The 25895-nt window shown below is 40.7% G+C and overlaps 1 long non-coding RNA gene across 1 annotated transcript in view; it reads left to right on the forward strand.

The window, feature by feature from the left end:
• Positions 1-25895, forward strand: part of LOC111097793 — a 343982-nt gene that overhangs the window by 67964 nt on the left and 250123 nt on the right. Inside the window, exon 2 of the long non-coding RNA XR_005366185.1 lies at positions 24793-24866. This is a non-coding gene — a long non-coding RNA (uncharacterized LOC111097793). The remainder of the gene's footprint in view (positions 1-24792; positions 24867-25895) is intronic.

Here is a 25895-nt window from a genome sequence, read left to right on the forward strand (position 1 = left end):
TAATATGCTTGGGCATTGCCCATGTTGTTAACCTCAGCAATCAAAATAAAGTAATCATGCTAATTACAACCCTCTCAACACCCAGCTTATGCAGTGTCCTTGTGTGTGAGAGGCAAGCTGCGCCACGGTGGCTTCGTGGGGCTCTGCTACCCCATAAAGATTTTAGTAGCTCATCATGGGGCCAGACTAGTCACTCTGTCACGGAAAGGAGAATTAGAGGTGAGTCCATGGGGAGACTGATGGTCTTTTCACTCCGGAATGGCCTCATACACTGGAAATAGTTGCGAGTAGCCGGCTGGGCTCGATGGTCTGGAACCAGAGATTTAAGGTGCATCCAAGCCCAGCGAGCTGTGACTGTCCGAAGTGTTCTGGCTGACAGAGTCAGTCATCCACTAGAGCTGGATGGCTGAGAGGGCATTAAAGGAAGACCCAGTAAATCCATAGTTATTGGAGACCTCTCTATTGGGAATTGAGGTGACGATGTGCAGACCTGCAGGAGAGCCACACTTTATTACCAAATATCTCGAACTGACATCCAGGCTAAGTGAGTAAAATGTGGTAAATCTGAAACTAGTCATGGCAAGGAGAATCCTAGTTACTGAATCAGAGATGGCTATACCATCAGATGTGAGAGCTTAGATATGAGAGCAATGAATGAAAATGTGGGTAAGGGCTTAGAGTGTTGTACTGCTTGAAAAAAGGAAGGAAAATATAAAAATCTAAATTCAGTCATTTTTAAAAACCACGACATCCAACAGTTGTTTGCAAGAATTACATGAATTGTGGCCTTGAATTTCTCTTGTAGCCTGACCTAATAAAAGACCTCAAACCTTCCAAATTTCCTACTCTACAATAATTAGACTATTGTGTATTACCTCAGTAGCCAAGTGACATGACAGGTCTAAAATAATATGCGTAGGGCAGCCCCGGTGGCGCAGTGGTTTAGTGCCACCTGCAGCCCAGGGTATGATCCTGGAGACCCGGGATCGAGTCCTGCATCAGGCTCCCTGCATGGAGCCTGCTTCTCCCTCTGCCTGTGTCTCTGCCTCTCTCTCTCTCTCTCTCTCTGAATAAATAAATCTTAAAAAAAATATGCGTAAAATATTTACTATTGGATTGTTGCGGCAGAAGGCAAAATGATTTAAATTAATCCACGTCATAGCAATACAGGGGTAAATAGGGTGAACTGTAGTAAAACAAAGGGACAGAAATTTGGCCAAGCCACCCAAAGCCTGGGAAGACTTACGTGGTATAAAAATAACCATGGATCTAACAGACTAAACAATAAAATTGCTTAGCTAATTGGTATCTTACATTGAATGACTTAAGTGAAGATAAGTTGATGGGTATAATTGACAAATGCACACAAAAATTAACTTGGTACTCAAAACATTACAGAAATAGGAGAAAATTTAGGGTTTGAAAAAAAATTGAGTAATTCCAGGAAAACCAAATAAAATATTTTTGGGCTTGACAATAGCACCAATTAGCTCTCCCTGAGTGTGTTCCTCAAATACGTGTGATTGAATTTTTTGGCAAGTGTTTGTGAAGCTCTTTGATACTGAATGGCTGCAGCATTGTGGTTGTGAGAGCACAAAGTGAGGCAGATGAACCATGGGATTGTCAACCTATTGTCATATCTGAACGGAAGGTTGCAGAAACAATCCAAAGAACAGTTCACTAGAAAGCAGCAGGTTCTGACTTGCAAATAATCTAGTCCAAGAAGCTCCCAGTAACACATGACAGTATTGCAAGATGTTTCCTGCAAACACCATGTCAGTCAGACATAAAGGTTGATTCATGACATCTGGAAACAGCTGCCTTTTACTGAAAGACAATGAAATTCCAAATTACGTTAAATATAGCCTTCTCATATGCTTACCTGCCATCCACAAATCACTGGCAGACATTTGGGGCTGAGAAGATTTCCTCACACTGTCAGAAAAATCAGCTTGTGACTAATACACAGAAAATACGTTGTAATTTGGACAAGGAAGTAACAACAGATCCCCCAAAGGTCAAGGGCAGCGAAGCCAATCAAAACTCGTTGGAACTATGATTGTAGTTATTCCAAAGCAATGGGTCTGGGCTTCCATGTGAATGGACTAGCCTATAATACTGCTTCTTAATGGTGGCTCTTTTGGGAGAGACCCGGCTAGCCTGGGACCAGATCAACATCCATAGACATCACCCAGAAAACTGTGAATTAACCTAGCATATTCCTGACTCCTCTAAACTTTGATAACTGCTAATTGTACATGGTACCTTTTTTTTTTTTTTTCCTGAGCTTAAACTTAGGAGTCAGGCATAACTGGGTTAAATGTTAGCTCTTAAGTGTGATGTTCCTAAGATGCTATGCTTCACTAAGTCTCATTTCTTCTTTCATTTTTAAAATGGGGATAATAGCAGTCCCAACATCTTTGGATTGTAATGAGGGTTGGATCAGATTAAAATCAGATAATGTATGTAGAATGCTTTTTAGCAGCTACAGTGTACAATCTAGCTGGGTGGGGATTTTTGAAATATATTTTCCTAAAACTTCCACATCCTGTGCTTTCTTTAGAGATTGGGAAAACTTCTCTAGATCGGTGGACTGGTGCTGAGGTTGAGTCCAGTGATTAAGAGTAGAAATTGGCTGAGTTGTCAGGTTCAGTAGCCAGAGGAGGGAGTCCCAATCATCAGAGTGAGTAATAGACAAAAAGGACAGTGTCAGGGTCAGGCCAAGAAGGATTGAGGGGTAACAGCATGGACAGGGATAAATGAAGCAGAGATTGAGAGCTGGGCAGTCAAGATTGGGATAGGAAGTGGAGTGTAAGGTAGGAAAAAGCTCGAGTCCAGGAAGAAGGCAAGGGTGTCAGGATCTTGTGCCTACTCGGTGCTGATAGGATGACACAGAAATGGTTAGTGGGCTCAGAGTGCGTGATTGCAGTAGGCAGTGCAAGTCCTAAGGTTTGCCCGTAACAATTCATTATGCCATTTAATGGGTTCCTAATAATATTGTTTGCAATATAGAGTTCATTTGGAAAATTTTCACACCTCTCATTCTTGAGACATCTTTACCCTAATGTAACCATGTTGATAATGATCTGAAACATGTTCAGTCGACTTTTTGTCTTTCCTAGATAGCCACGGTCACAGAGGCTGCTAGATGTTCACTAAACTCATTTCTTTTTCTTCTCGAGCACAAATATGTTTCCCAGCCTCCCTTTTGTGTCCATGTAACTGTGATCCAGCCAAAGCAATGTGAGGAGAAAGTAGTATGTACCACTCCCAGGCCTGGCTCATAGAATCCTCCCATGAGCGTCTTCTAGGTTCCCTTCTCTGGCTTGCTAGGATGACATTGACTTTTAATGGTGACTTTGGAAGCCACATATTGAGGATAATAGAACCTGAGTATGGAAGGAGCCGGTTCTGTTCCTTGCTTCACTCCATTGGGGTGGGGGGGGGGCGGCGGTGGATAGTCACTCAACCAGGAATACGAGATCAAACTGTTAGGTGAGTCCACTATTCCAACCCAGTGACACGTTTGGATTAGTTTGTTATATCAGTTAATGTTGCCTTTGAGTTCTATGGCTACCTGATGAATATGTTTACTTTTTAGGAGCCTGTAAATAATACCCCTCTCTTTTTTGCCTGATTTCAGAGCCAACTGAAAAGTCCAACACAAGACCCAGTCAGATAGAAACCAAATGGTTGACTTTAATCATTAAATCAAATGGCTTGCTGATATGCTCTGCTTTTTTCACCCTGTACCTCAGCGTCGATGCTAGGATTGCCCACTTAAAGTGAAGTTAGCATTTTTAAAGCAGAGGTACTCATCTAGGATTGCAGCATCACTCTGTTCTCAGGAAGAGGAGAGGAGAAGGGACCAAATTCTTAGGGGTCATAGTTCTCTCATAACTTAGAAGTGTGGACCAGTAGTTTCCCCTTCAGTCTGTGGACTATTTATGAGTAAGGGGTGGTGGTCATTAGACCAGGAGAATACTATAATGGATGTTTCTCTCTACATGTCAACACAAGGATTGAAGTCCAGGTCTGTCAACTACCCATGCTCTAATAGGCACAAAATATGTTCCTTTTGAAACTCATTTTACCACCATGGCCTTTCAGTGAGTACTTTTAAGTCATCCAGAAACACCCCTGCCTTTTGTCTGCTGTCAGTCTCCATTTGGGAAGATTCATGTTATCGACCAAGCTACCATGTGAGGAATGTTTGTAGAGCAGTGAGGAAGGGCAAAAACCTCAAGTTTGTTAGATGAGCTGAATCAAGATCAGAAATTAGGAGGCAGCACGTTCAAGGTAGGTTACCTTTAGTTTTCCATATCTGTATGACTTGAATGCCAATGGATTTTGTTATTGTCCTGTGGAACATTTTCCATCATGGTTATGATCGATTTGGATCATCATGCCAATTCCTTGTGTGCAAATTGACTATTAATAAGGCCCCGGAGTCAGAATAGGTGATAAGATGTGTCACCCAGTCACATAAAAGAATGCAAATTTGATCTCTTACACTTATTAGAGGATCTGTCAGCTTATAAATCCTCCAGTTCTTTGTTTTGTGGCCAAATGGAATGAGGCATTATTATTTCGCCAGCTTTCAGTTGGCGAAAATACCTTCAAATTAAAGGCTGTACTCCTTAAAGCAGTGACTGTTTCAGGAAGACTTGCTTGGTCTATTTTTTTGGTCTTGCTTGGTCTAGTTTTTTCCCCCCTGGTTTTATTGAGAAATAATTGACATACATCACTGTATATATTTAAGGCATACAATATGATGGTTTCATTTACATATATTGTGCAATGATTATCAATGATTATCAGATATATATATATATATATATATATATATATATATAGTAGAAAGAATAAAAGAATAAAGGAAAAACAGATCTTCTCTTTGTGATGAGAACTCTTAAGATTTACTCTTTGAACAGCTTTCCTATGTATCATACAGCAGTGTTATCTGTAGTCATTATGTTGTACATCACATCTCTAGTCCTCATTTATCTTATAATTGGAAGTTTGTACCTTTGGACCACTTTCCTTCAATCCCCTCATCCTCTACCTCTGGTAACCACAAATCTGTTCTCTTTTTCTAAGAGTTTTTTTTTTCCCTTAGGTTCCACATGTAAGTGAAGTCATATAGTATTTGTCTTTCTCTTTCTGGATTATTTCACTTAGCCTAATGCCTTCAAGGTCCATCCATGTTGCTGCAAATGGTAGGATTTCCTCATTTTTTATGGCCAAATAAAATTCAATTAAATATATAATATTCCATTATCCCAGTATTATATTCCAATGTAATATTCCATTTTATATCTATCATCTATCTATCTATCTATCTATCTATCTATCTATCTATCTATCATCACAACTTCTTTATCCATTCATCCATCAATGGATATTTACATTGTTTCCATGTCTTGGCTATTGTAAATAATGTTGCCATAGGCCTGGAAGCACAGATATCTTTTCAAGTTAATGTTATCCTTACCTTTGGGTATATTCCCAGAAGTAATTGCTAGATCATACGGTAGTTTTATTTTTAATTTTCTGAGGATCTTCTATATTGTTTTCCATGGTGGCCATACCAATTTACAATGCCACCAGCAGTGCCCAAGTGTTTCATTTTTCTCCACGTTCTTGCCAGCATTTGTTACCTTGTCTTTTTGGTGATGGGCATTCTAACAGGTGGGAGGTGATACGTCATTGTGGTTTTAATTTGCATTGCCACAATGACTAGTGATGTTAAGCAACTTTTCAGGTACTTGTTGACCATTCATACATCATCTTTGGAGAAATGTCTGTTCAGGTCCTTTGCCCATTTTTAAATTGGATTATTTGTTTTTTGGCTGTTGAGTTGCATGAGTTTTTTATGTGTTTTATATATTAATCTCATCAATACATGGTTTACAAATATTTTTTCCTATTCTGTAGTCTGTTTTTTGTTTGTTGGTGGTTCCTCTTGATGTCTAGAAGCTTTTTAGTTTGATATAGTTCCACATTTTTATTTTGATTTTGTTGCTAGTAGGTAGGTGTCATATCCAAAGAATCAGGCCCATGTCAAAGAGTTTTGTTTCTATGTTTTCTTCTAGGAGTTTCATGTTTTCCTCTAAGGATCTCATAGGCTTAGTTCTTAACATTTAAGTCTTTAATCCACTTCAATTTAATTTTTGTTAGTAATATAGGATAAGCATCTAGGTTTAATCTTTTTTATGTGAATATCCAACTATTTGCCTTGCCTCTTATAAATCTGCTTGTGGACTGAATCCATAAAGAAAAAAAACTAAACAGCACCGACTTTGGTTTTAAGATCAGCTATCATGGCCAATGTCACTTGTAAGCCATTTGCTGTGCATGGGTAACTTTGAACTCCCTGCCAACTCAAAAGAACAATGATATAGCTATTACACAGAATAAGAAATTTGGAGATGATCTGCAGTTGGAGTAGGGTATCAATGAATGTAAGTCAGTCCACATGATGGAAAGAGATTCTATTCTGATGTTCAGATCATGGTCAAGAAGTTGAAATCTTTTGACTTTAGAGGACTAATGGGGAACTCATCAACATCTGGGATGTACCAGTATTTTGGAAGAGCTGATTACCTAGATATAAAAGAAAAATTGAATAAAACAATCATCATCATCATCAACAACAGACTTAAATTTTCAAGGCTTCCTCTCATTTAAATGAAAAAAATGAAGAAAATACCTTAAATTCTATAAAGCTCTATGTGCTAGTTAATAATCTATTACTTCACTTGAGTTTTACACAATTTAGATGGTAGAGAACAGAGGGGAATATATTCAACATATGAAAGGAACAAGATGGGGACCATTGTTGTGTGATGATACTCACTGTGGAGGACAGCAAAGACCAAATGACTCCATAGACTTTGAGGTCCCCAGACACCGCCAGAGAGTAGTGGAAAATGATCTGAATTGATTCTTGTGAGTAGCAAGGGGAAGGATCCTTCTGTCCTACAGTCAGGAGAGGAGAGTCAGTGAGTCTACAATTCATTTTCTGCACAGATTGCAAAATTGAATGCTGATTATTCATCATTTTGAAATTGAGCTGTACACCTGCCCACAGAACTGTGGTCTGGGCCTGGTAATACAAAAGCAGCACTGACCACTTCTCCACGATGTTATAACTGAGTCAGGTTTAGAAGTAGAAGGTACTCAAGTGTTTTTGATGAGCTGGCTGAACATTGTTAAGATGAGTCTAAAATGACAGTTCACAGTGAAGTGTTGGTTATAGGAACTCAAAATAGGATAGTGTGGAAAACATTGCCTTGATATAATTGACTGCCAGTACGGTAGCTAATGAGAATTATACTTGGAATTAGAAGACCACATCATGAAATTAGAGGAGCACATCACTTTTTAAAAAAAAAAAAATACAAAACGGGCTAAGCAAGACAGATTAAAACTGGTCAGTAAATGACTACTAAGTGTAAACAAGGCACTAGAGTGTAAAACAGTATTTACAATAGCACAAGTCATGGGGAGACTGTACATTGAAACTATATCCACATATTTGGACCAGTAGAACATAGGGTCTCTTGTTTATTTTTAGAAATTAATAAAGGAAAAAAATAGAAATTAATAAAGTAGATATTATTCCTGTTCACTAAACCAAAATGTCTCAAGAACATACATAAGATGAGAAAAATAGGTCAAACTGAGACAAATTTGAAGATTGCATTTCACAAGTCAGGCAATTCATTAATCCAGCTCCCAGGCTGACCATGAGTGAGTCCCTTTGCCTTGGACACTGATTAGAAAGCCACACGATGTTGTTCCTTGACCGGGGCAATAGTCAGTCTTAATATGTTAAAGTCATGCTTTTATTTCAGAGGGCTGTAATTCTAGGCGTCTGACACAATTGAGATATTAGGAAGCTCCAAAACAGTTCAATATAGTTCAAGTCCTCTTTGTTATAAAATGATTCATGAAACCAGATCAATCTGAGATATATAAATATTAAATAATACTAGAACCTAGAATTTATAGGACATCTGCCCTCCCGGGAGTATGAAATGTTTTCACACATACTCTGTTTGACTCAGGTTGATATCCTCTCCGCGGAGTAATGCCGGGAAGTGGAATCATTGTCATTTGAGAGAGAGAATGAAGAAATAGAGAGTGAGGTGGTTTAGCCAGCATCTGAATATCAGAAGCAGAACCAGAGGTTTCACTTCATCTGCCACTTTCCCACAAATGCTGGATTTCCCACAAATCCAGATTCTCATGGATTAATCTAGGGGTACCAGAAGCACTCTAGATGGCTGAGTTCTCATCTGCTTCCTCATACTGTTGCAATTTCTCTGCCAGTTCTGTGTCCTTTGACTTGAAGATTTCTCTTCCCTCTGTGAGAGAAGTAGAAAATTAAAGAGTTTCTTTGGAAGTTAAGAAAAACATTGCTGTTTTGTGGAAAGGAGGACAACTTGGTTAATTGCTGCTCTGCCACTTTGGAAATGTTGAAAAATCAGTAGCAAAGACTTAGTTAAAGCTGAAAAGAAATAACTGCAGGGTGATAAGCCACCTGCCATGGCTGGGGGGTGCCAGGGCAGTAAATCCAGGAGGTGGTTTTCATGTGCAGTGTATAATTTGGGCCCTGACACAGCTCGGATGAGGAATAGGCCTATATAACTATTGATCCACAGAGCTATCAGGGACATCATTTAACTTGATGGCTTGTGTTGGTCCCTTAGGATGTGGAGTCAGCTTTAACCTGCAAGGGAAAAAAATTAAAGGTAAATGAAAGGAATAGAAGGAGAAAACCATGGAGAGTCTTCCATACTCTCCCTTTTAATAAGAAACATTTTCAAATGACCCCGTTTTTCAGCCGTCCTGGTAAGTGTTGGTTTATTTCATTCAGTTACCTAATTAAATTGAGAAATTCCAATCATTTAACATTCTCTTACACATTTACAAATACATCATCCCACCTAGTCTTCAACAGTGATTACAGCCAACGAGACAAAGGGAAACAGGCTACTCTTGGCCACAGTCAGGTATAATCACGGGCCAACAGGAGATTCCAAAGGGGGAAATGGGACGCTGCCATCCGGCAGGTGGGGTTGGTTGGCAGTCACACATAGAGGTATCCCCTTTCACGGAGACTTCGCTGGACCTGGAACCGCAGAAGCTGGTGTGTTCCAGGCCTTTGGTCCATCCCTGGCATTCCTTTAGGTCACCCAGTGTCTTCCGAAGCCGTGAATCTGCCCCCGCATCCAATCTGTCTCTGATACTTGTGCTTTCTTCCTGCACCCTTGCTCTGGCCCCCTTCACATTCTGTCTTCATTCTACTTTCCTACATGTTTGCCCTTTTGCTGATTTCTTACCTCCTGGCTGAATGAACTATTGATGGCCTTGCTTTATCCTATTGACTTAGTAGTCTGGCACCACTGCTCTAGTTTTGGCCCTTTTCCTTTTTTGACCACAGTTCGGACTGTTCTTTGTGTTATATTGCTTTCAGCTGCCTTTGGTGAACACTCCATTTGGTACTGGCCACATTCTGGAAACATAAACCTCAGTGTATGCTTTCAAGGAGGTAATGCTCCCTCTGATTTCACATCATGCTAAGGGGATGGAACCACACGTGCTAAAGGCTAAAAGATCGAAATCCTAATGCAAATTCATTACTGATGTTTTGTTTATTTCTACCATTAACTTGAATAATTTTTTTGTGATTAGCTTATAGTCATTTCTCACTGTTGGTGATAAATAAGGAACTTGCACATCATGTCTATTAATGTATACACCTTCCCTCAGACCCGAGGTCCTTGATGGTGAGGACTGTCTTTTGTAAAATTTGTTATTCATTTAAGGTGCACTTTCTTTCTCTTGCTTTAGGTTTTTATTTTAATTCCTGTTAGTTAATATACAGTGTTATATTAGTTTCAGGGGTACAATATAGTGATTCAGCACTTGCGTTTGTCACATGGTGCACATAACTCTAAGGTGCGCTCTGAATGATTATTTTAGATTGTCAAAAGAATTTGTGAGTTGAAAGAAAAATGTTTTATGTGTTGCATCTTCTAAATGGGAAACCTCCACTTTCTTTTGGCACCCTGGCACCATGTTCTCTCAGTTCTTCGTCCAAGTCCCTGACCTTTGTCACTGTCCTTCTCACCTTGTCCCCAGCACTCATAGTCTGGTATGCTTCCAGGTCTGGTCTTAGGAGTCTTCTCAGCTCACAAGGTTTCTCTCATGATTCCTTAATCTATAAGTTGAGCCCATACCTTTTCCCTTTTCTATCCAAGTGCCTAATGGACATCTCTACTTGATTAATCATAAATAAATTTTCACCAAAAAAATGTTTAAACCCAAATTCATCAGTTTCTCTTTTCCGAACCTGATCATTGATCGGCCTGTATTCTCACTTTCAAATTGCACCTCTCAATTCCTTCCCACCTTTAGCTGTTATGACCCCTTCCCTACATTCCTTGGTTTCCGTTTTATCTTCCTTAGCCCCACTATACACAGTATATGATAAGAGGTCAGTAGACGTTGAATTAATGAATGAATAAATCAACATGTTAATGGTAAGTAGAGAACAAAGCCTTAGGGGTGAATACAAGCAAAATGTGAACAGTTAGATTTCAACCAGGTGTGGTAAGCACATTTCTTTTCTTGTGCCAGCTAAGATCCAGTGGTACTGATGGCGTGGAGCACTGTTTTTTAGGGATGTCACACTAAGGTAGGGTTCAGCAGCTTGGAGTACAATGGTCCAATAGGAAGGCATAGAAAAATGCTGCAGCCTTCTTGCCAGGTGTTTACTACTTCTCCTCTGTAGGCACTTAGGTTTTTCTCCAATTTATAGAGTAATATGAAGAACCTGACACTGAGAAGTAACACGGTTAAAGAGCTGTGTTGGAGAAAGACTGGAGTGAGCCTTTACTGAGTATGTGTATCAGTGTGGATATGCTTATTGGATACAGATGACAAGGCTTCCTTCATCTTGATTCCTGTAATGTAACTTTTACATGTCTGTATCCCAGTTAGCTCTATTGTTCCTCAGTTCCTGAAAGGTGGGCATCTTATTTCTGAACATTTTTTAATGAAAGCTTTCTTGTGTTGTTCCCTCCTAAAGCTTTAGTATGTGACTTTAGGATCAGTGGCTCAGGAGGGCTGCCTTAGAATGGATTCTCCTAAGAAGTTCCCAAAGCTGGCAATCCCCTTGCTTGATTACTTATGTCCCCCAGAAGAACTGGGGGAAAAGTGTGTTGACAGGTGTAAACAAAAATCATAAGTGTTATCAGAGGTTATCCATGCATCCTGAGGCCAGAAGTTGTGCAGAATGAGCCCAAAAGGTCTGACATGTCAGGAAGTGTGTGCATTTACACACCCTTAGTGTATGCAGAAGTATGACATATTTTATTTAAACAATAGCCCTGCCAGGGCATTTGTGCTGTGTTTTGGGGAGAGTCACAAAATGTTGTCGAAACACAGGAGAAATCAACACTGAAGCTTGATCATCCTCCTCTTCCTACACTCCTAAGAAATAATTATCCCCCTTTGTAAATGAAATTGCAAATTAAATTAACAATTTCATTTGCAATTTGTAATGAAATTTGTAATTTGTAATGAAATTAACTCACCTGGTTAATGTTGGAGGGAATAAGGGTCCTGTATGGTTGAACACAGAGAAGAGAGCAAGGCTGATGCTCCTAGGGGCCCTGGCAATTGTTTCTCATCTTGGTATGTAAGTGATAAAGGATAGACATCTGCTCTTTCCATCTGAAATCACCATTTGGAGATCAGCACAATTCTACACACTTCAACATAATTTTGAGGTAACTGTAATTGGAGTAGAAGTTAGGAGATACAAACGTATCCCAGATGCTGCTCTGCTACTAATTTGTCTAGGATAAATCACTTAATATCTTAATAAATCTCTGTCCTGATGTGTAAGATGGGTACAGTACCTACTCTACATCCCCCTCATTTTTGTAAGGATGGGATGAGCTTTGCCTGTGAATGGGTAGTACCTGTTGAGATGGAGCTAGCCAAGAGAACGTCCAAGTATGTGAGTGGAGAACTATGAGGTGCTTCCATGGTACAAATGGAAGCCATAAAGAAATGGAGACAGCTGGAGAAAGCAGTGTGAGTATAAGGCATGCAGAATATGGTACCAACAAAAATTGCGTATCTATTAGAAGAATGCAGATATTTGCCCAATAATATTTCTTTGCAGTCAGTCTACCATCCAGACACACCATATTCTTACACATCAGCAAAGGGAAGCAGCAGATACTCAATGCGGTGGCCAGACTTGCCTGACTTGCTCCCATTCCAATCCAGTTCACGTGAACATTGGCTCTACTTCTATACACTGGTTTCGACATTTTAATGTGGCCCTCAGCTTGACTCTTCAAGCCCCTTGCAGGAATCTGACCTAGGCTTTCCATGAGGCTGCCTTGTACTAAAGTCTTGGCAGTTGCCTATTGACTATGGCCTGGCCTACACTGAGCTTATGTTGTTCGCCTAAGGAGCAAATTAAGAAGCAGAACTACAGGAAATTTGCTGGATCCCTGAGATTTTCTCATCTGTCACTTTTTGTGACAATGTGGGAATCGTTCATATTGCAATCGTTCATAGTGATCGTTCATATTGCAACTCTGAAGATAAAGTGTTCTAGAATTGTGGCATGGTATAAGACGGGAAGGATCTAGGGAGTGAGCAGAAGGAGAAAGCAAAATATGGAGGCATTGCTTGTTTTTGTGAGTTCTCAGGGGAAGAAAACAAAACTTGTACAAGCTCCTGGGAGGAGAAGATGGGGCAGGGATCAAGCTTTGGGGCGTATGCTGGACTTGAGTCTTGGGTCTCCCTCTTGAGGCAAAAAGCAGCTACTCAGAGGGACAGAGTAGAGTGTGGGAACCCTGATTATGAATTCAGTGGAAGGATGCTATTTATAGTGTACATATTTCTGCAGGCAAGGAGTTCACTGTGAAGTCCCACGGAGGAATTAGATTTGGCATGGCGGTTCTGGCAGGGGGGAAGAACTGCCCGAGGAACGTGGTGGGCTTGAATCAAGCAGGTCAGGGTCAGAGGCTCTATTCATTCTATTCATGAATGAAAGGGCAAGTATAGAAAACACTGGGACTTTGTTTAGGAGGGATTTTGCTTGTGGTAACAGTTCCAGTAAAGCAGCTTGGTTTGAGGTTTGAACTTGGCAATCTGAATGGGAAGTTGGGCTGTGGCAAGTTGGAGGATGGTTTCTCCTACCTGCTAAGAAAGTTTGTTTTTGTTGTTATTTTTTTAAAGGATGGAGAAGGGGGATCATAACTGGAATGAGGATGAATCAAAGAATGAAAAAGTGATATCATTTGTGCGTGGCAAAGTACCATTAAATCAAGTATTTTGTCTTTTAAAGATTTTACTTATTTATTTGATAGAGTGAGAGAGTGCAAGCAGGGGGAGCACAAGCAGAGGGAAAGGGAGAAGCACGAGAGGCTCAATCCCAAGACCCTGGGATCATGACCTGCACTGAAGGCAGATGTCTACCCTACTGAGCCACCCAGGTGCCCCTAGAAGATAAAGTGCTTTGATTGTGGAAATCAAGGATACTAGATCACTGAATTTATATAAGCATTTGAGAAAGAGAGCCTATATAAGAATTGTTAAAAAAGTTTTAGTTAAAAGAATGTAATTAAGCACTTTAAAATCTTAGCTCAAAGAAAAGGAAAATTATAATCTTAGGCCATTTAGACATTGAAATGAGATTATCACACACAAAAATTTATCGTCAAAATTAGGCAAAGAGATGCTTTTCCCAAGAGATGCTTTAATGGATCACTTGGTTTTCAAAAACATTTTTCCGTGGCTTGGTGTATTTCGGTAGCCTTACTTCGTCCTGATGATTGGATCGATTAGCCTAGTACTTCACTACCTGCTGGTCTCTTGGCATGAGGATCCTAAAGGAACCAGATGGAAGTTCTAGCTTTGAGTTTAGTGGGATTCTTTCCCTCTTACCTGATGGATGGAAGCTTTTCTCTCCTGGGACCCAAGATCTCTAAACCTACAGAGCTCAGAAACAGGAATCACATATTCTCACAGGTGAGTCACTGTGAGTGATGGACAGTGGTTTTACTCCTCTTTCAATCATTGTATCTTGAACCTGTATATTCTGTATGTGGAGATTCAGCAACATATACTCTGCATTGACTTAGGATGTATATTACATTCTGGAGAGGGTGCCCCATTGTCTCATCTCCCCACAGGCCTCCCAGTTGTACCTTCAAAAGACCATCCCCTTGCTCTGTCAGGCCATTGAATTCTGGGTGATGTGATAGGACTAGTGGATCTAATGACCATGCCTGCACCCAGTGTTGTGCTTTCTTTTGTAAAGTAGGTACATTGGTCCAATGTGATATTTGCGGCACTTGGTCAGCAGATCAAATATTGTACCCTAAAATAGTGGTGCTGGCTGAGGCCTGCAGACAGGAAAGGCAGTCTCATGCCCAGAATGTGTTTCAAGTCCATTCAGGATGAATCCTGCCCCTTCTGGGATGCAAAGTAATCATTGCTTGACTCCTTGAGGGATGGTACCATTTCAGGAACTCAGCATGTGTGTCTTTTGCTGGTAGGTTAGACATTTGGTGGCAGCAGTGGCTAGATCAATCCTGGTGACTGGGAGCCCACACCGTTAGGCCCATGCACAGCCCCATCCCTGTTTCTGTGGCTGCTCTGTTCCCGTATGCACTGTGGTGGTGGCTGATGCAGCCGTTGGGGTGGCTGATGCAGAGACTGGCTAGCATCTACTAGATAAGTCAGTCATCCTGCTTGCCTGGTTGTTTAGTCCTTTTTTCATGGTAGATACTGTCTGGTGGGTTAGTTAACATGAGAAGTCAAGATCTTCCCATTTTGTGCCTACTTGTGTAGATGCATCTTCATTCTTTTTCCGCAGATCTCTGTGTTTATCATCTTCCAGTCTTTCTCCTTTAGGCTCCGACATACCACTGGCCTTAAGTTCATATATGTTCTTACCTTGAGTCACTTCTCACTCCATACAAAGTGCATTACCAGGTATATCTTCTGAAGCTCCACTCTTTGGGAGGAGTTTCTGCACCATTGCCTTTCTAGGTCACCTCTGAGTAGGACTGTTGTATAGTAGCTGTTTATTTTCACCCTGCACCCACATATGGAACGGACACATCTGTGATCCAAGCTTTGTCATTTTTCTGTTGTCATTTGGTTCCATGGGAGACTCTTAAAGGACCCCATCCTTGTAGCCATCGATTTGAGCTAAGGGTGAATCACTGATGTAATAGCAATGAATGAAATAGAATCTAGGCCACCTGCTTGTGCTGCTTGCTTGTGCTCTCTGGCCCTGCTTGCTGGGACAACATTCATCATGTGAGGAATTGTTGCTGGGCATGCCTGACCTAACTTGATAGGTTTGCCAGAACCTAGTTCATGATGAGCACTTCTGGCCACATAGTCATTTGATGTCCCATCGTCAGGCATTGCACCTCTACTAGTAGCCAGTAGCGTATAGGAACCGGTTTTCAAAAGACATCACTCCACCACCACAGATGGCATGACCATGCTCTAGCACTCTAGGGGGCTGCGCTCTGATTCTTCCATTGGTGCTTACCATAAACTCCACAGGGCATTTTTTCCCCTCATGCCAACACCTTCAATTCCATGGGGTCTTCCTGGTAATATTGACTAAGTGGGAGGCCTGCTTTTATTACAACTTGGTCCTGCCTTGCTAAAGCCTTTCCTGCTCTGGGACGTACTCAAAACTGCCCATCAGGTCACTCGGTCAGAGGAGCAGAGCAGTATTTTCAAATATGGAGAATAGTGTCTCCAGAATCTGGACTATCAGTCATTGTATATCCTCCTTATAAGGCAGGAGGTGTGAGATGCAGAAGTTTGCCCTTTACTTGGAAGACCTGTATCAGCATCCTTGGATCGCCACCGAATTCCCTGATATGACAGGTCCCTGAATCTTTAGAGTCTCCTGTTTTCTGGAGATATGTTTTCCTAAGGCCTCCAACATACTTAGTACTTCTTACTTATCTTGCCTAATATGGTGGTTCAGTGTGATATTCTGAAAAATGTCCATTAGATTCCAGTCTCTCTGGGTTACAGTGTGACAGAGGTCGGGAGAGTTAACTTAGTACCAGGGCAAAATGGTGCATATATTCTATTGCCTGTTCCAACGTGAAGAGAACTATTTCTGATCCTTCTTCCTGATGTGGGTGGAAACCACCACATTCACCAGATCGGTGGCTAGATACCATGTATATGAGGCCATGCTGATCTGCTCTAGAAAAGGCACCACACCTGGCACAGCAGCTTTAATTGGAGCTACAACTAGACTAAGTTTGATGTCATCTTCCAGGATCTGTCTGGTTTTCCTGGTAGTCAAACTAAGTAATTAAATGGGAATATAATATAATGGGAATGTAATATATATTATATTATGTTGTATTGTATATATTATATTATATTATATTATATATATTATAGTAGCAGAGGACTATTACCTCTGCATTCTGGGTCATGATGAGGGTCTTTAGGGTGACACTAATCTCTGCCATTTCCCGCATGACATAACCATGTTTCTATTCATAATTTTTGGCTGGAAAGGGGCTGTTTCAGCAGTTTTCACTTGATCTTCCCTACTAAAGTAGCTCTTACTTACTCCAAAGGCCAAGGAACACATGTAGAGATTTTGTCAACCACCAAGCATGTCCATTACATTTATACATTTAGCATCCAAGGATATTTTCATAGAATGGATCTGTGGGCCCAGGGGAAGCAAGACTGCAAGCAAGATTAGGCCCAGCACTCCATTTATTACTTGGCTCTCAGAAGTTCCTATTTTAATGGGGCCATGAGTATTTTTTATGTGCCCAGATATCAACTTCGACCCTTTGTACAATAGTCCTTGAAACGCTGGTGTATTTTACTTTTCCCCAGTATATAATTACCTGAATAAGTGGCCTTAGGTCTTTTTAGAGAACAATTGGGGGAATTATTATTGTGCATACTTGCTGAGGTGTTGCAGAATTGTTCCTTCTGAGTATCCAGCCTCTCTTTGAGTTAATGGCTTCCGAGTTTGAAAACTAGGCTTCTTGGTTTGGTTCTATCATCTTTACTTCTACCAATGAATCTGATTTTTTAATAGTATTTCCTTTCCTTTGCCCTGGCCTGCAATGGACAGCCTCTCTTACCAGCCCATGACTTATTGCCTTACTGCTTTGGTAAATGGAGTGTCCTCTGGATCCCACTGCAGAACATAATCACCAGGTGAGCTTTCTGGCCCTACAAAGTATATCCACTCTAGCTGCTTACTTCCCTGGACTTTGAAACCGCTTATTTTATCATCTGTTAAGGCTGTTTTGATATTTGTACTTTATTTAGTATGAGCTCTTTTCTTCTCTGATCTTCTAAGAGCAATCCTAGTAGTGTGCTAGTGCCATTTCCTAGGCCAGAATATTAAATTAGCTCCTCTAATGTAGGAGAGTGTCCTCCTGCTGATAAACTCTTTCTTTCCCTACTTGATGTTCTTTTGTACTCTTGTTCCAGCACCCTCAGTATCCAGTCCCATACATATGCTTCAGCTCATTATTAGTAGAAGTTAAGCTAGAGCTATAGTATCTTGGGGATATAGTTTCCTCCCTTTGCAGGCTCAGCACCATCATCCAGGTAACCTCGTCTCATTGTTCTCTTGCCCAGCAGGGAAGGTGGGGGAAGAACTTGAGGGAGGGTACATGTTGCCTTGCAGGACAGAAGCCTCTGCTTTATCTTTAAGCAAGGGGAGCTCTAGACGACTAGGGAGCAGTGGGTCACTCCTATCGGTTAGGGGGATCTGGGATGTTAATGTTTTCGAGTGTATTGATCCAAATGATCCATTTCAAATTTCAGGATCCCACTCCTTCCCCATCAGAGCCCTGACCTTGGTACAGCAGACTTACCAGGGCTGAGAATTCACTTTATCTGGAGCTTTGCTACTTTTATAATTAAGTCTTGGGCTTGATCCTTAACCTCCTCCTTCCCCTAGAGATCAGGAATCGTAGCCTCTTTACATGCTGCCAGAGAGGTCCTCTGATTTTCACTCTCAGCTTTCAATTAGTGATTAATTACTCTTAGCCTTTTCTTGTCTCTCTCCAGTGCATCAGTGCCACTCACCAAGCCATTAGATTCCATTGTCCTCCTAATTAGTACCTTCTCAGAACCTCTCACAACTTAAACTACTGCGCCTGCCAGTGCATTTTCTTCCCAGGGGAGCCTATCCCAGGTTGTCACTGGTGAAAACCTTTAGGAATCTCAGTGCTACAGCAAGCCTGTAGTTTCTACTGCTCCACCTACTACTAGGAATGGGGTCCTCATTGCCAGGTGGGTAGTGGGTGATCCAGTTCCAAAACTCTCATTTTAGTTTAGTCTTCTTCCTCAGGCGATCTTCCTCACATCACTCTTGACAACAGCAGTCTTAATACCCTGGGAAGTAGACTCTGAAATGGAGGCTTACATGGAGGAAGTTTATTGGTGAGTGCTTTTAGGATCAATACCTTAGGGGGAGTGGAAGGAGGTGTCAGACTGTGATGCAATTGCCACAAGAACCACATCCATTTCCATGGGGAGCCTTGAAGCTGAGCTGGTTCCTCAGAATTTCCTGCTTTGATGCAAGGAATCTGGACCTTGATACCCCTAATCTACCAGTCACTGGACAAGGACTGTCTGTGGGAAGAGTGTGACTTGGAGCAAGGCAGCTTTCCTGCTAAGCAGTTCCAGAGGGGAACTCAGCTTAAATCCACCAGCCATTACCGCCCAGGAGCTAGGGAAGTGAGTGTACAAGCCACAAAGGGGCACCTGAGCAACATATCACAACAGCCATTACAGTTCCTGTGTACTAGGGATAACCAATAAAAACTATGATGAGAAAGACAGTCCTATTAATAATAAAGTGTGTTCATATAAATTTAATGACATGTTAAAGACTTATTAAAAAAACTTTTTTTGAGAAATATCTTGATAAATGAAAGTACTTATTACCTCATTTCTGAATAAGAGAACTCTTTAAAAGTGCTAATTCTTTTCAAACAGAAAAAGATATTTAGATATTCTATTAGAATAGAATATCTAAAAATAGACTTAATATATATAAGAATTTGCATAAGATAAGAATGGTTCCTAAATATCACTGGGGAAAGAAGAACTATTTAATACATGTTTTTTTTTGAAAAAGATTTATTTATCTATTTGAGAGAGAGCGAGAAAAAAAGTGAATGGAGGGAGGGGCAGAGGCTGCAGGAGAGAGAGAATCCTCAAGCAGACTCCCCGGTGAGCAGGGAGCCCCATGCGTGGCTCTATCCCAGGACCCCAAGATCATGACCTGAGCCAAAGGCAGATGCTTAACCAACTGAGCCACCCAGGCACCCCTAATAAATGGTTTTTAAATAAATGGCTAGACATTTGGGGCACACATGAAGATTTTCTATCTTGTGTCATATGCAGATTAAGTTTTATATGAATGTAGGATTTATTGAGAAAGAAGAATCCATAAAAATATTAGAAGAAAATAAGGATACTTTTAAAAAATCATCCATTGGTGGGGAAGACATTTAAGACATAATACGAAAAGCAGATCATATGTAAGAAAAAATACATTTTATTACTAAAGAAAGACTATTGCTTCATAAAGAATATTGAAAATGTAAAAGTAAGCGAAAAATAGGAATAAAATATTGAATAAAATATGAGGATAGGTCTAATATTCTCAAGGTATAAAAGAACTCCTATATTTTAAGAAAAAGACAAGCACCCTAGAAAGAAAATCTCCAAAGTATTGTGAGCAGATAGTTCACTAAAGTGAGAAATAAAGTCAATAAACATATCAAAAATATCAGTACCTACTAGTAGTTAAATATATACAACTGAAAGCAAAAAATCGCATTTTTTACATATGAAATTGATTAGTTTGTGGAAAATTTTAATACCTACTATTGTCCTGGATGTGGAAAGTGTGCATGCTCATCTCCAGAGAATGTAACTTGGTGTAAATTTATAGAGAATGTAAAGCCCTTATGAAAGGTAATTGTTATCTGTATCTTCAAATTTAATTCGTACCTCTTTTTTAAAATTCATACTGTTTGACCTAGCAGTTCCATTTCCAGGAATGAGTCCTAAAGAAACAATTATTGATGTGCATAAAGATTCCCCTACAGCAATGTTCAGTATACAATTGTTTTTAATACCAAATGTTGGAAACAGCCTGTGTCTCATAATAGACATTTTTTGAATTAATAATAGCTTATCTATATCATGAAATACTACACAGTCTTTAAAAATAATGTTGCAGTACAATATTTAGTGATGTAGAAAAATGTGCACAGGAAGATGTTAAGTGAGTTTATTAGCAAGCAGTAAAATGGAATGCACAGATGATTTCCCCTTTCCTTTGCTAACAATAGGGGGAAAAGAAGCCCTGCACATATGGGCTCAGGGATGGTGGGGATTGTTTTTTATTGGCCAGGTTTTGGATAAATTCAATTTTTTTCTTTTTTTCTTCTTTCTGTATTTCCTACAGTGTTCTGTGAATCAAGTTCACCATGAGTACCTTAAAAAAGAAAATGAAAACAAGTTCTGTGTTAAGTTAGTCCTGATTCCACCCTGATACTGTTCTGATGACTTTAGAAAATTAGATCTAGGTGAGAAAGAAAAAGAAAATAAAGCCATAGAATCCAGGTTGACCCCACAGGTCCTTCTCTGATGAGCTCAGATTTTAAAAGATGTATAAAAATATAAAAGAATAAAACCTAAACCAGGGATGCATCAAATAGAATGTCTAGTATTTTTTTTAAAAAATGAGAAGAAAAATTTAAAGAAGTCAGAAAGCTGAAGCTCAGAGTGAACGTAGGCTTTCAAAAATGCATGGGGAAAAGGATCGAAAACTAAGCATGGAATAAGAAGAAAAGAATCCCTTTGGCCGAGTGCTTGGCAGCACCAGGGTACTGTTGATGAATGGTCAGTACAGTGCAAACTCCATCAGAGCTATTTTACATTCATCTTTTCTGCCAAAAGGGACGATGCTGGGGCTGTAAAAGGAAGAACAAACATAAGTAGGAAGGAACTGAGACCCAACATGAATGAACAGATCCGGGGACCTCCCTGCTCTGGATGAATTCTAATTTCCTGGCTGGAGCAGATGCCTTTCTATGTTCTTGTACAAGAGAGAGCAGGTCACTGCCAGTGTTCGTGGACCAACTGTGGTGGGAAGCAGATGGGACGTGGGCAAGTACAGAGCCTTGTTTCAAAAAGGAAAGGAAGGTGAGGCCCTTAAACTTCAGTCTAGTGGGCAGGATCCTCAAATCATTAAAGGGAGGGTTCTGAGGAGACCAGAATAGGAGGCAAATACCCTCTTAAATAAAGGTGAAGTACATGGGAAAGAAATAGCACAAATGAGAGACACCCATGTTGACACTGCAGGTGATGAGAGGTGAGAGCAAGCAGGTCAAGGAATAATAAAGATGCCACCTACACACAGCTTGTAGGGTGTTAGGAGATGGTGTATGAGAGAAATGGAATAGAACGGGAGTTTTTGATGTAATTGTTTTAGGAAAAGTGCAGGGGATGGGGCAGGGCTGTGGACTAATTCTGGCATTTCAATCAAAGATGCAGAAATTGGTGATTCAATGCAGGCATCTAAGCTTAAGAAATGAATTGGAGAAGTCTGGAAGGATTCTCATGACTGTGGGCCTCACTGCTGTGCTGCATGTGGAGTTAAGTTTGTTGATGGTCTGTTCCATTTTGGGGGCAGCTGTTTTCAGTGGCTAATAGGAGAAAGATGATGAAATAACAGCCACAATAAAAGGAGGAGATGCTGCAACTTTTATAGAAAAGAAAGATGAAATCCATTATAAACTCCCACGTTTTCACCTTTTTTTCTTTTTTCCTTCCTCTCTTCTTCCACCCCTCTTCAAATATTTATTAAGCTACTACTGTAAACAAAGTTATGTTAAACGCTGAGAATATTCTTTCATCTAACAAATACTTATGAATGCTTAAGGCACCTAGGATTCAGCAGTGATTAAGACAGGCAGGGTCCCTGTTCTCATGATGCTTAAAAAATATCTAATGTGGTGAGGAGGGCAGGTGGGGAAGGGGTAGAGGCAACATAAGCAAATGGGCATCATCTATGAGGTTTTGACTGAACTGCTGGGGAGGGGAGGACTATCTGAAAAGGTGACATTTGAGCAAAGAACTACAAGAAGTGAACATGTGATCTGAGGGGAAAGATTTCTCAATTTCCTACCTGAATGATGAAGAGAAGCATGCTGATTATTCAAATAAAGTAGAAGAGGAAAAACCTTGCAGCTAGAAGGAATAGCTTGTGCAAAGGGTAGGGTGATAGGTGGGAAAGAGCGTGACTCGTCTAAGTGACTGAAGGAGGATTGGTTTGAAATATGATGCAGGAGTGGCCAAAGATGAGCTTGCACATAAGGAGGGGTCAAAACACAGCCTTGTAGCCCTACACAGGGATCCAAACTTTCTCTTGATGGCAGTGGGGACTCGTTGATGGCTTTAATCGGGGTAGTGATGTGATCAAAATTTAGTTTTAGATGCGCCTGCTGCAAGAGGTGGTTGCAATTGGATGTGGACAAGAGGAGGAACAAAGCGACCACTTAGGAAGATGTTGTGGTAATTCAGAAAAGAGCTATTGGTGGCCAGAACTAGGCTGATGATGGAGAGGCTTGAAAGGACACAGGTGGAGAGATGAGCTGAGGGTGGAGGGGAGGAGGAGAGGAATTAGGATGACATCCCCATCAAGGATGACATCTGGTGGATTGTGATATATTCACCGAGGAGGTGCAGTAGGTTTGGAGGTGAGAAGGAGGAGTTGGGGGCCAGGGAGAGGAGTGCAGGAGCTCAGGGATGGCATCTGAATAAGGTCAAAATATGTTTGGGCCACGAAGTGATAATGTCAAATGATTTCTGAGTATAAGACTCAGATTGGAGAGGTGACTGGGCCAGATATCAGTATCTGTTGCAAAGGTCAAAGCTGATGAGGCCTGGGTTCAGATCCCTGTTTAGTCACCTTCAAATAAGACCTTTGGATTAAATTTCATAGGTCCCTTTCAGCTTTAAAATCCTGTGCAGGATGAAGAATGAAAATGGAATTTGGAAGACAGACTTTGAAAGCATTTTCTGTACAAATAAAGTAATTTCCATCTTTGAAGTTGATGGCTTGAGACTAACCTAAACTTATCTGTGTGACAGCAGAAGTAGAACCAGGGTGAGGAAGGGCAAGTAAATACTTTCTGTACAAATCACAGGGAAAGCAAGCACAGGTACTCAAAGGATATGGCCACGAGAAGGGAGTCGTGAAGGCTTAAGAAAACAATCTGTTTTGAAACGTGGGCATCATTTGACCAGGATTGGGGGATACGAAAGAAAATTTAAAGGAAAAAGGAAAATGGGGGAGATTTAACATTTTATGAATGAAGATCCTCAGAGGCGATGGAAATGCAAACAGTATACGTGTAACAACACAATAAAGGTTGTAAAAGGGTCAGGGCTGACCAGGAGGGGAAAAAAGCTTTAGGGAAGAAGAAAGGACAGGACAGTGGATGGAGAGAAAGATCTTTTGAGATTTGAGCAACTGGTATGTAATGTTGATAGAAATACTCTTGGTTTGCTTTGCAGTATTAGGACGACTGTAAATACATATCTTATTTATGGGATTTAATGCCTATGAGCATCAAATATGATAGTAGCTGAGAGTTCTTGTAATAGCATAAAGTTTTATATGCATGTGAGGAATTCTTAAGCTTTTTCATTTAGAAAAGAAAAATATTCTTTTTGATGAGGTTGTATTACTTGATCTTCCCCACTTAAAACCACAAAGGAGTAGATCAGACACGTAAAGGTGTGTTTGTTTCTCACACAATCCCCAGAGAAAGACATGTTCATGTACCTTAAGTGGGGGAATTTGGGCAATTTATTCCAGATAATTTAGGACAATGATATTCAGGTTCCTCTGCGTGTCTTAGCTGTTCTACAGGGAACTGCTGCATCTGTCAATTCTGGTAAAGTCTCAGTTTGAAGATTGTTTCATTCCTGCGAGGTCCTTTGATAAATCAACGAGTGTCTTAATACTCTGTAGACACGAGTAAATGTAATTTGAAGAGAAATAACACTGGGAGGTAGAATTTGGAGAAGATATCATCCCAGCTGACACTGATTCAGGCCATTTGATTGAGAGAGCGACGGAGGGATCCATTACATTCACGGGAGGGAAAGCACATATGTATGAGTGTTTTTTTTTTTTTTTTTCTGTTAGCCAGTTAATGCAGCTAATAAGTTCTTGATTTTTACTCTTGATTTTCCTTCCTAGCCTTGCATAAACTCCTTCAGGTCCACCTGGATGACCATCTTCCTTATCACCATCTCCTGGCTCCTGACAAAGCCAGTTTCTGTCGGCAGAGTCATGGGCTGCCAAGTAGCGTTATTTATGGGAAAGAAAAGCTGACTCTCTGCTTCCAGGTTTTCCCACGTGCATAGTTGGATGGTCAAGACTGGAGAGGTCAGAGTTACATTAATACTTGCCACGAATTCATTCCTGATCCTTCTCTTCTGTCCTCTCCCGGCTTGGATCTCTGAGTTAGATGTCTGGGTTGTAACAGTTTCCCTGGAGGAGTTGTTCCCTCCCTCCAAGGTGGTTGAGTAACATTTTACATGTGGCAGGCACATGACTGCACATTCTGCCTCTGCATGGGATTGGATGTTGATTGACAGGGCACCAATAGCAACTTTATTTTATATTCCCAGAGCTCAGCAAAGCTGTATTCCTCACCAAGTGGCAAAGGCTGGACTGAAGGCCTGGAGAACCTGGGAGTGTCTGAGTGAGTTTTGATATTTAATTTTACTCTGATTCATTTGAGAGGCAAAAAGGGAAGACTGTGGGTGGTACAGAGCCTCTGGGGTGTAAGTGACACTCTGAAAGCATTCCTTCCCTTCTCGGTGGCTGTTCCCTGATCTAACAGAAACAGAGGACCATAGAGAAAACTCCTCAGCTTTAAAATTTAGCTGGTGTGTTTGGGGAATTGAGGGAGGGGTGCATTCTTCCAAACTGGTAGAAAGACCTCCAACATGGAAGTAAGAAAAACCCTTTAAAATAGCTGAAGACATATTAAAATAAATAGGGCCACCTTGTCTTTCCCCTTTCTGACAAGATTTTTCATGTAGCCATACAAACATGATCACTGTGCCTGGGGATCTCGGGGACTCCACAAACAACTGATGAATTGACTACAGAGGCTCAGAGGGCTGTGCTGATTGTGGCTGGGCCCTGGAGAAGACATGCAGAGTGTTGTGTATTCCCGTGTATAATGGCCCCCCTTCCAACATACCACACTTCACTGGATCTACGGTGCCATCAGATGTAACAGACACCATTTATTTTATCTTCCGTTAAGAAAGAAAAAAGTTATCAATGAAACTATGGTGTGCTCAGACTGTAAGATGCCTCCTGATATTAGAGATATTAATATGCGAATAGTCTCAGGGGTAGGCGAAACACAAGAATAAAATATTGACAAACCCTGGAACGGAAGAGAGAGTCTCTACCCCTTCCTCCAGTTCCCTTTACCAAAACACTGAACTGAGTGCCTTCACTTCCTTGGGTTTCTCTTTGACAGACCAACTAGACTTTAACTGGTTTGCCTTATCAAGTTGGTAAGTAGGAGTGACTTTGGCCTATCTTTTACACACTTTGGAAAGTTAGAATTATCCCCTAAGCCCAGAGATGAGCAAATTTGTAAAGCAGATGGTGTATGCTTTTCAGATGTCTCCATCTTGCTGAACCCAATTCATTTTTGTGACGCTCCATTTATTCTCCCCAATACTATGTGCCTTCATGTCCCATAATGACT

This window comes from Canis lupus, chromosome 10, assembly GCF_011100685.1.
Source record: "Canis lupus familiaris isolate Mischka breed German Shepherd chromosome 10, alternate assembly UU_Cfam_GSD_1.0, whole genome shotgun sequence".
Lineage (NCBI taxonomy): Eukaryota > Metazoa > Chordata > Mammalia > Carnivora > Canidae > Canis > Canis lupus.